Source organism: Phascolarctos cinereus, unplaced genomic scaffold (assembly GCF_003287225.1).
Source record: "Phascolarctos cinereus isolate Bilbo 61053 unplaced genomic scaffold, phaCin_HiC Scaffold_4;HRSCAF=312, whole genome shotgun sequence".
Taxonomy (NCBI): domain Eukaryota; kingdom Metazoa; phylum Chordata; class Mammalia; order Diprotodontia; family Phascolarctidae; genus Phascolarctos; species Phascolarctos cinereus.
The window spans coordinates 441,066,557-441,078,760 of NW_027555847.1; the positions used below are offsets into that span (position 1 = coordinate 441,066,557).

General features: G+C 41.6%; 1 pseudogene; it reads right to left on the bottom strand.

Moving 5' to 3' along the window:
* Positions 1–6,923: 6,923 nt before the first annotated feature.
* On the bottom strand, positions 6,924–8,371 carry LOC144456557 (MARVEL domain-containing protein 3-like; annotated as a pseudogene).
* Positions 8,372–12,204: the final 3,833 nt, after the last annotated feature.

Genomic DNA, 12,204 nt, shown 5'->3' on the forward strand with positions numbered 1-12,204 from the left:
TTTAAATAGAAAATCACTCATTCATTCATTCATTGCTAAGCACTTATGAGGTGCAATGCACTTCAATGGGGGAGGGAGTGTGGGGAGAATACAAAGATACATAAAATATGGATGGACCTTGCCTCCTGTTATTGGCCATTCTATCCATCAACAGGCAATCAGAAATTTGTCTACTTTGAGGAAGCATCATGCTAAGGACTGTGGAGGAGATGAATGAGATACAGTCTCACCTTTCCCTAGTTTATAGCTTTGTTAAAGGAAAAAAGGTGCGTACCTGGAAACATCCCTACCAATTGTCTGAAGTTGCCTTTTGCTAATTTTCTGCAAAAGGTTTGCTGGTCTAATGCAGACCTAAGCTAAAAATTAGGAGTTTGAATCAGAGCTGTACTCTAGCTCCATAGAAATGGGAATTAATTGCCATTTATAAAGAATCTTTCCTCCCTAACTTTAGCTACACTGTCCATATTTCATGTAGCACAGGGGACCTAGAAGGAGGTTAGAGATTCTAAAAACAGCCCTGGAGCTGAGCAGCTGTCCTGGTGACAGTGGAAAAAAGTGAAGATTTTTTTCCCCATTAGCTTGTATCCCATGGAGCCTCATTTCTGCCTTGCTAGTTTCTCCCAGAAGAGCTTCTGCTGGCTTGGGAGTGCCCTCTCTGGGTGATTTGTGGAAGGACTAGCAGATGGCATGGGATAAGGCAGAAGGATGTTGTAACCTCTACTGGTGGAGAATACCTATGGAGGGGCTAACAAATCAACTGAAGTTTTTATGTAAGGGGTAATAGAAAGGGGTAGGGAAGAACTATATCAGAAAGTAGGTCAGTTTTTTTTGGGGGGGTAGAGTGATGGGCAAAATATGGATACAGAAAGGAAAGTAATTATATTGTCAGAGCTATCTGCTAACTCCTTTATCCTTTCTTCTCCTGGGATTCTTTCTTTCTCTTCTCCATCCATTCTTCTTCAATCCTAGGCAACAGGTATGACGTGGAAGGGGAAGGTGGGTGATAGGACAGGTGAAAACAGACTTCCCAAAGGCTTTTCTTCTGCAAGTACAACCTTCTTCACCACCCTATCATGGCTCTTCCTCTTCTTTACATACTGATCCTGGTTTCCGGGGAAATAAAGGTGAGTTCTTGAAGTTCCTGATTGACTCAAGACAATGCAGTTGATGATGGAATTGCTACCAATCAATCAGCATTTATTAAGTGCCCTCTGTGTACTAGGCACTGTGTTAAACACTGGTTGTACAAACATGAAAAAGAAAGAGAGTCTTTAACCTCAGGGAGTTAACAATCTAATGGGGGAAGACAATACACAAAAGGAAGCCAAAAAAGGGGGGGAGGGAGAGAGAAGGCACCTGGTGCAGGTGTGTGATGGAGAGGTCCAAAGGAGTTCATCCTGGTGGGAAATGAATAGCAGGCATGGCTTTGGCTACCCACTGCTCTCAATGGGGCCAATGTGGCCTGCTGGCAGCCAAAGAAGCCTCATTTCCAGATTTTGTGGATAAACCCATTCAAAATGCCCAAGACCCCCTCTTATTTCCAGCCTGTCTAGATGGGCAACCTTACCATAGGGTCATTGATTTAGAACCGGAAGGTACCTTAGAGGTCATTGAGATGAACCCCCTTATGCAATCCCCATCAGAGAAGAAAACTGAGGTTGAGCTTGTGACTTGCCCAAGGTCATACAGCTAGGAAGTATCTGAGGCAGGCAGGTTTTCCTAACTAGAACCTCTGTGCTCTACCCCTCTTAATGATGCTGCTTCAAATATTAAGAATGGAATTTTTTTGTCAGTTTTTCTACTTTCTGAGTGGGTTAGGAAAATAGTCATTGGGGAAAGGGAGAAATGGTTGGTATTGAAAGCTGTAGGGGCCGCTCTGTGACAGCTTATGAGTTGTATCTTCAAAGAAGCAGGAAGTTGGGTTGGGCAGGCCAATTACTGCCTTAAAATATAATGATGTCAACAGATTGAATGTTACCATTGTGTGCCTGAATTTTAATGTTATAAATAGAACTGAAAAGACCTGGAATTAGAAGCACACCTTTTGACACCCCTGAAATAAACTGGACACAAAGGGCTTTTGGGAGGAAAGCATGAAGAATAAATAGGGACAGCCAGTGTGTCACCCTCTGTAATTTTGGTTTGGCAGAGACTATAGTCAAACAGCCTTCCTGAAGCGTGGCAGAGCAATGCCTCAGAGTAGCCTTAATGACCCTCTTCCTTGCTTCTTTGCAAAAGTTGGCTAGTTTTGTGTGGGGTGTGTGTGTGTGTGTGTGTGTGTGTGTGTATTTTAAGATGCATGGTGTTTGGAGGGAGGTCTGTGACAGCTTGGCCATGAATATACAAGATCATGGCTTGAAAGCAGGACTCAGATCTGGTTCTACTGTCTTTCTATTGGAGGGGATGAACCATCTCTTCTCTCTGGCTCCCTTTCCCACCTTTCTCCTTGGATGTGATGAGAAAGTGGAGAAACAAGGGGGCCCTTCCATCTGCCTTGGCTGTCACAAATGCCCTGCAACACTCCCCACCCTTTCCTGGGAAATTAGAGCATGAATATTTCCTCAGTTCTGTGCCTGTCTCTAACAAGAGGGGATTCATTACCTCTTGCCTCTTTCAATTCTTATGTTGAAAACTGGGGATCCTCTTAATGAGGACAAATGTTCTAGCCCCATAAAAATGATATACAGGAGACATTTTACTGCTTGGGATCCAAAGTATGCCTGACTAATGCAATTCACCCAGAAATGCCAGATAATGTGTATATTTGGGATGGACTGTACTCAGTCTTCTTGAAGTCTGGTTTACCTTAAAAAATATTTTTTTAAAGGCTCATTTCCTGGGAAGGGAGATTCTGTAAGTAGTTTCTAATCTCACAAGTCAATTTCAGAGAGGGCAAAGTTAGGAGTAGATATATAAACGGGAGAAATCAAACCCTAGAAGGCCCCCAAACTCAGGCTGATTGGACAGATGCAAATGCTCACTATCTCCTCCTCCACACAGCCCTTAGAACATTCAATGAAGGGTGGGCAGAGGAGATGAAGTCAGTCCATTTGGCTTGCTCTGGACAGGCTGTCTCATTTAGCAGGGATTTACAGAGAGCTTGTTGAATTCATCATTGGTTTAACGCTGGAAGAGACCTCAGAGGTCATTTGTGTAGACCCTTCATTTTAAAGAGAAGGAAACAGACCCAGAGACAAGGTGACTTGTCTAAAGTCATATGGGTAAGAAGAGTAGAGCCAGAAACTGAACCCAAGTGTTCAGGGTCCAAATCAAACAGTCTGTCTGCCACACAGCCTGACCCCAGCAGGATCAATGCAAAGTACACAATGCTGCTTTTGATTATGTGGATTTTTATATATATATATATATATATATATATATATATATATATATATATATATATATATATATATATATATATATATATATATATATATATATATATATATATATATATATACATATAAACTCTAAGGTTCAGTACATCAGTATTATTCTGGACTAGTGGGTTTTAAAAAAAGAAAAATGTATTCTGTGAAGATCCCGCCAGGGCATCCTGCAAAGTATGGTTACAGAGTGAACATTGAAATTTGTATCTGTGCTCCCACATCCAGACCAGATGTCAACAGTGAAGGCAGGGATCTGGTTAAAACTGATGCAGAGTTGGGTTCCTGTCTAATTGTCCTTTCCTGTACCTTGAGCTTCAGCCTATGTGCTCAGTCTTCAGTAGGGGAATCTTGGCTATCCAAGTCTGGAGATGCAAGACTGAAGGTCAAGAACAGTCTCCACTTCCAGACTTTTGGCTCATCTTCCTCTGCTGCCATTTCTTGGGGTAAGAGGTGAAAGCATTGCCTCTTTCCAACTGAGTCTGGAAAGTCTTGCTACTCTCTGCTACTGGCCCTGGTAGCTGCCATCTAGGGCTGAGGCAGGAACGGTCATTCAGGACCTGGGGCTGTTCCAATATGGAAACACCGCAACACACACACATACTATATAACCAGAGACCAACGCCCTCTCTCAGCATTCTGCCCTAAGTTCAACCTTCTTTTGATTATTCTGAAAAGGGGGGGGGGCACCAAGGACCCTGAATCAACTCTGCAATTGATCTCTTTTATAGGCCCATCACAAAGAAGTATCTCTGACTCCCAATAGTTTGAGCCAACCAATTCATCCCTAGTGGACCCATAAGCTTCTGCCCAGGGAGATACAATTAAAAGTCTTGAACAAAACCTCTCCACCCAGTAAACTCATCAAGTGGGACAAGGAGCAAAATGAGGTGGGAGGATTAAGTGATCCCTAAGGGCCCTTCTAGCTCTAAACAAAGGATGACCCTATGAAAATGAGATTTAATGTCTCCTCCTATTATTTAATTTGAGGCAGCCAGGTGGATCAAGTGAAAGAGCCTTGGGCCTGGAGTTAGGAAGATCTGAGTTCAAATTCAACTTCAGATACTCACTAGCCATGTGACCCTGGGCAAGTCACTTAATCTTTGTTTGCCTTAATTCACTGGAAAAGGAAATTGGCAAACTAGTCTGTGGGGTCACCAAGAGTCAGACTTGACTGAACAATTATTTAATTGATTGTATTTAATGCCACCAATCTCTCTCACAGGATTGTTTTGAGGATCAAATGAAATAATGGATATAAAACCATCAAGAACTAGATAAAATTGCTCCCACTCATACAACCATTTTGTGGATGAGTTCCTGGGGCCAATGTTTTAATATCCAAAACCAGAGTAGACAAGATAGAACTTGGCAGGGGAAGGAGAATAAGCAAAAAGGTGTGAAACATAACCAGAAGCCCCCCCAAACTATAGAAAAGTAAATTGCTTCCACTGAGAGAAGGCAGGCATCCCATCCCTTTGTGCTGGGCCCATAAAGGAGATTGGTTGCAGAGCTGTTCCTGTTAGCCCCTTGTTTTGCTCTTCTGGTTTAGTGGGAAAGTATAAGACCATCAATGAGGGATCCTGATTCAAATCTTGGCTCTTTTGTGAATTAACTGTGGAACCTGTGTGAAGTTCTCTTCATTTCTTTGGACCTCAATGTTCTCAGTGGGAGTGCTGACCTAGATGGTACCCATGATCCTTTCTAACTCTGAAAACTGGAATTACATGTCTTCCAGTTCTATGACTAAATGCCTTCTTTAAGGCTCTATTATTCTATTTTTTAAGGATATCTCTGTCTCAGAATTATTTCCTGGAAACAATAGACCATTTCTGAGATGATGCAGGAATGGGGAGAACACAGCTGGGAAAATGGAAGCTACATCTTGTCCTGACTGCCCATCTTAGTATAAACCTACCATTTTATCCACGTAAGTGAATATCCTTAACTAAGCCTGCAGCCATCTAGGAGAGTGTTTTGCTATACCTCGATATATCAGTATAAAACTATACAGCACAAGCTTACTCTTTCTCTAACCCTAACTTGGATGTCCATTCTGTACACATCTGCACTCCTAGTCTTGGCAGGCGTCTGCTCTTCCCTGGATACTGGGGCGCCCTGAATATTTACCATCCCTTTGTTCAAATAGGCAGCCTTGCTGGGGCTGGCGGGAATGTGAGGCCTCACATCTGGAAACTATCCTTTGTCTTGGCCCAAGCATCGTGGCTTAGGAGTGCTATTGTTTCAGGTACGCCCCCACCCTGCCCATAATCCAAACACATGTGTCCCAGGGAGTAGACTAGAGTGGAGAAGTCAGCAGAGCCAGCAACATCCTTTGGAAAGGTTCATCGTGTTACAGACTGGGCTCCACTGAGATTAGTGATCCTCTGTGAGTCCCAGGCCACCACTTTCATCTCCAGGTCCTTCCCACCTTTTCCACCACTCCCCTTCAATCTTGGGCTTTCCTCAGCAGTACTCAGGTGGTGTTGTTCTCCCAAGCCAAGCTTCCTACTAACATCTTGGTATGCACCCACCCCTTGCCCCCACCCCAGCCTGGCATGCCAAAGGAAAGAGGTTGCCCAGTGTCTGGGACAGAGTCTCATTGTCCGGGATGTTATTTACCAGAATTATGTGGAAGGAGCATGACGCTACGTCCTTTCTCTAACACAATGCACTATATTCATCAAGCCCAATAAAGAGTTTGAAAGAAAATGGCACATTGCAAAGCATAATATGCAGAGCACATTCACCCCGAAAGGCAAATTATTTTCTCTCAAATTAACCTCCAGTAACACCTGATTTAGGATGGTAGCCTGTGTAAACTCTCCGGGTAAAGAAATAATGCATTTCCTTTAAACCTAAGCACATCATTCTATTTCCCCTGTCAATGAAATGGCACAAACCGGAGAGTAATTCACTTACAGGGAAGTGAGTGGTATTTTTAGTAAAGAGCCCATGTGGTGAATCTAAGCCAACACTTAAAATATGCACCTGGGAAGCCCACCACCCGCTGGCAAATGTCTTGCTTGGCTTCCTATTCCTATTCGTCAGAGCTCCCTTGCTTTGTAATTACTTTCTACCTACAGTATTTTGCATTCCATCATCTATGCATATTTCTTTTCTTCTTGGAAGAACGTAAGCACCTTGAAGGTAGGACTTATTTCATGGGATCATGGATTTAGAGCTGATGCCATCCTTAGATTTAGACTTGAAGCTATCTTGTCCATGCCCCTTGCTTTATGGATGAGGAAACTGAGGCCCAATGGCTTGCCCAAGAGCATATTTGTCTTTTATCTCTAGAGAGTGGCACATAGTAAGTACTTAATAAATGATTGTTGAATGGAAATTGGATGTCTTCTGATATCTCTGCTCATGCCATTCTGGAGATGAAAGACAGTGTGGTAAAGTGGACACATTTTGGTTTCAGAGGACTGGGTTCTATGTGCAAATCAGTTAATTTCTATGGGTGTCAGTTTTCTGACCAGCTCAGATCCTATTTTCTAAATTTCAAGGGGTCCAAGGCTGCCTCTTGGCCTTCTAAGAGGACTGTTTTCTCAATGAAAGCCCCACACAAATCATTCCTGAAAAATACACCATCATCAACAAGATGGCAAACACACAGGCCGCCACTTCAGTCCCAAGGATGTCACAGGTCACAGAAGTGTGTCCAGCACTCCTGTAGATGGCCTCACTCCGCCTGCACACCTCTGTGGCATTGGCAGACTGAATGGAGTGAATGTACAGCCCAAGGCCCAGCATGCAGGTCAGCACCCCCAGGCCATCAATGACCAGCTCAGCCCCAAGGAGCATCCTGGCCTCAGGGACAGTGGTGGAGCAGCTGAGGATGAGGAAAGTCAGAGCCAGGCAGAGCAGCAAACAACCGACCCCCACCACGCAGTACCCAGTGGGCAGCTTCATCCTGTAGTACTGGAGGTCCAGCTCAGCCAGCTACGAGGTTTCATCTCCTAGAAACCCACTCACGGCACAGCCCAGGGCAAAGTCGGGGAGCCTCTCAGTTCTCCCAGGCTCAAGAAGCCTGTGGAGATGCTCTGTGCAGAAGCAGCACAAATCAGCACCAGAAGGTTGAGGCTCAGCTTGGCCAGCTGCAGGAGACCTGGAAAAGCTCAGAGAAACAGGAAAAGTTTAGCAAGACCTGTCTGGGAAACAGCTGGAATAAGTGGCTATCCAACTTGTTCTCCCACGACTCCTATCTAATGATAACTGCTTTATATTTCTCATAAAGCAACTACATGTGTATATGTTGTCAATACAAATGTCAAAGCGGAACAATAATGTTTACTTATAAAATAAATGAAATAAAAATACATTTATTTTATATCATTGATAAAAAGCACATTTGTTGGGTGCTTTCAATGCCATACTAGGTCTGTGTTATTATTATCCCTATTTTGCAGATGAGGAAACTGAATGTTAGAGATTAAGTGAATGGTCCAGAGTCCCAAGGTCAATAAGTGCCTGAGGTAAGATTTCAATTTCTTCCTAGCTTCGTGCCCAATTCTCCAGTCTAGATACTCTGCCACCTAGAGAAGTGAAATCAGACACAGCTTCACTTTCAAATATCTTTTTGATAATCCAGATTTTTCTCAGAAAAAGCTACCAGTTTAAGAGTGCATCAATCCATTTCTAGAAAACAAACTCCATGGTTTTCTTACATGGTAAGCTGGTGAGCCCAAAGTATATTTCATTTGTGTTTTACTTTTATTATTTTTTCTTTTTTTTTGGTGAGGCAATTGGGGTTAAATGACTTGCCCAGGGTCACACAGCTAGTAAGTAAGTGTTAAGTGTCTGAGACCAAATTTGAACTCAGGTCCTCCTGAATCCAAGGCCAGAGCTATATCTACTATGCCACCTAGCTGCCCCAAAGTATACTTTATTAAGGTCAAATCTCCATTATCTCAATAAATACCGGTAGCCCCCACAATCTCTAGGATCAAATCAATCTTTTGGTATTCAAAGCCCTTCATACCCTAGCCTCTCTCTATCTTTCCAGTCTTGTCACCCCTTACATTCCCCCCAACCCCCAAACATACACCCACTCGCTCTGAGATCCAGTGATCCTGGCCTTCTGGGCCTCTTCTTTCTCTTCCCATTAACTGGTCCTCCAAAGAACCGAAGCCTCTATTTGGGTCACAGTCAGCAGAAGTCTTCAGGCTTTTGTTACATCTATCTTTTGATCTCCTTTGATTTTGCCTGAGCTGCATTTCCTGAGCTCTACTTGCTGTGTGACTTAGAATAAAAAACTTCCTTTCAATTCTTCTCTATTCCTATGACGCTAATTGTGGTCCATGCAAATCACCTTGAAGGGGGGCAGGGAAGGGAAGGAAAGGGGAAGGGAATAAGCATTCTTATAGTGCCTGCTACCTGCCAGGCACTGTGCTAAGCACTTTAAAAATATTATCTCATTTCATCTTCGCAACAATCCCGCGGGGTAGGTGCTGTTATTATCCCCATTTTACAGTCGAGGAAACTGAGGCAAATGGCCGTTAAATGGTTTGCCCTTGTGACTTAGGTGACTTACCCTTGCAATGATGTAATAAGTTTCTTCAGAGATGGGCTCGTACTGAACGTGTGATAGTAAATTATGTATAAAATTTGCAAAGTTGTATTTTCAACAAGCTACTTGATTTAATTACACCAAGACATAAAGAAATAAATCTATTCTACCCTCAATGGTGCTGCTTTTGCATGTTTAATAATCTATTCCACTAAAAGCTCTCTAGGCAAATAAAGCGTCATCTATTCATTATTCTACCACCAGTCATGTTTTGATTGGGTTTTGGGTTGATTTTTTTTAAACACATATTGCCAAGAGAGTTTAAGGACTCAGAAGGTCTGGAATGAGGCCTAGATGTATGATGTAATCTTATTTCTTGCTTTGCCTCATGACATGAGTTGACATTCAGGAAGATGAGCGATAGCCCAGTTAACTCTCTTAAATGTGTATGTAAATGCACAAGACTAGAATGTAAAGAAAGCACAAGATAAGGCCAATCTTCCAAGAGTTGTGGAATTGGATGGGACCTGAGAAAGTTTCTAGACTAGGGGTAGGGAAACTTGAGGCCACATGTGGCCTTCTAGATCCTTAAGTGCGGCCTTTTGATTGAATCTAAATTTTACAGAACAAATCTGATTAGACAAAACTGAAGAGTTCCTGCCCTCAAAGAAAATATATTTTATTGCTAGGAAACAACTTATATATAGATATGTAGGAGATTATATACACACCCACCCAAGTATGTATATATATACACACACGTATATATACACATACACACATGCATAAATACCATATAAAACACATATATAACACACATATACGTTGTATATAATATGTAAATTTATATATTTATACATATGTACATATAATATATACATTATATATACATATACATTATATATAATCTATTATATATAATGGGTGTATGTGTATGTGTATATATACATACATATGTATATATGTATACCCTCATACAAAATAAATATGAAGTATTAGTGGGGGATAACAGCTGAGAGAATCAGAAAAGACCTCTTTTGGGAGGTGACACTTAAACTAAGTCTTACAGGGAACTAGATATTCTAAGAAGCTGGGAAGTTGAAGAAAAGTAAGCAAAATTGTATGCCTCAGAGTATCCATGTGAATGATATGGACAGGTTTTTCCTAGGGTCATAATAAGTCAGTAATTACTGATAACCAAATAAAACTATTTTGGTTATACAGAATTTGGATCCAGAAGAATCATTAAGAGCAATAAAAATATATTATTCAGTCAGTAAAGTCATTGTGATGTTGTCTAGTATTTTCCTATATACTTCAACATAGGGTGCCATTTTGTTTTAGCAATGACTGATCAAACATCTTACCAGTGGAGATGTGGCTTAGATTAGTGAGTAGAGATCCTGCCTTGTAGGAAGAACTAGGCCTACGTCCCTTCTCTGGTATATGCTGACTAAATGACCATTAGTCCATGCTTAACTTCTCAGTTTCCCCAGAAACTGAACTGTAACCTTGACATTTTAGAGCAAGTGGTGATCTTATTAAGTAAAGCAAGTTGCTTAATAGGATCTCCCTCTATGGATGAAATCACTGGTTCTCCTCACCCAACAAAATCCTACCATTAACTTTATACTTTTGCTCATATGCCATGGCTCAGACAGCTCAACTATTTTCTTATACCTTATAGTTTATTCTTATTTTAGAGTGGGGAAATATATTTTTAAACATTTTCTTATGAGTCATATAAAGGCAGGGAAGTGTAGTAGGACCCACCAAGGAACTTAGAGTATCAGAGATCAAATTCTGCCTTGAAAATATATTAGTTGTATGACCCTAGGAAAGATACTTCTTACTGTTTCCAGGCAACTAAGGATACGAAACACAGAGGAACTGCCAATCTGCTTTGGTAGAAGGAATATCAACACTAGGAGTGTTCTCTGCTGATGAAATTATAGCTTCAGAACCCTGCCCCACTCCCCACAAAAAAGGGGAGTGTCTTTTTTAGTTTATGGTGAGTGCAATGACGCTATGGCTCCTGTATAATTCTAATTTTCCAGACAATAAATATTTATTAAGAGCCTACTATGTGCCACACTGATGTTTCAGCTCATGTTCACAAAACGCTGCCCTGGCACAATGGTTAAACTCCTATTTCTGGACTGGCAAACTTAACATTTTAAAATATGATTATTCCACAAGTAAATATGTTACACAAACCAGAGACAGCTGAAGACTAGATCCACTGGTTCAGAATGAGAACAGATGTGACAGTGTTTCTATTTCAAAAGGACAGATTGACATTTAATTATGCATGGTGAAAAATGAAAGGCATAAGTTTTCAGAAGTTAAATCCAAATGCTTTTATTAATAAAACCGTGAGCAGTTTTACCTTATAGAAATGTGAGAATGATAAAAGTAATCTTGTTACTGAAGTAGACTGCCTAGACCCTATATCAGTGATGAAAACTGGGGGTGTAGAGTGCGAAATGCTCCTCTGACTTTACTAATGAGCCGCATAATTACAGGTGTTAATAAAAGGGGGGTAAACAGGCTAGTAAGGAACAACTTCTAAGTCTGCATTAGAATAAAGTCATCTTATTGGAGGAGAAAGTTTTCTGTTAAAAGGGAAAACACTTAAAAACCTAAAGCCTAGGGTTAGTAATACAATATTTTAACTGCATTGGGACAATTACAGTAACAGGACTGGTCAATGAGAGCCTAGCCCTGGGAGCAAGCTCAGGGGCCCCATATGAAAGTTTGGTGAGCATGCTTCTGGACAGGGGTGATGGACGGTCCTGCTCCCCACTTGAGAGCATGCACAGGTGTTCTCTGACTCTTCCCAGTCTCCTTACTGTGTGCCTTGTTGATCAGCTGCTAAGTTGGAACTGGGTGGGTGTACGAAAGATTTCTATGGGAGCAACTCGATCTCTTTCCTGGTAATGAGGGAGGCAAGGACTGTTGTAAGCCTCCAGGTGGGGAGAAGGGGGAGGAAGGGGGGAGAAGGAAAGGTGGAAGAAGGGGGAAGGGGAGGTGGAGAGAGAGAGAGAGAGAGAGAGAGAGAGAAGAGAGAGAGAGAGAGAGAGATTTTTCCTACTTGAGTCAATATGAAGCCATGAGCCTATAGCTTTGCCTTTATCTCTATTGTATCTATTTTTTTTTTCTTCTCTTAGGTAAAAAGGTATTGGAGATGGTTGATACTTTGTAAGGTTTGAAAGGTAAGAAACTGGTGGTGGAGTTTGCTGGAATTTAAACCTTAATTCTAAGCATTGTAAAATGTGTTTTATAATCTGATTAAAAGGTACT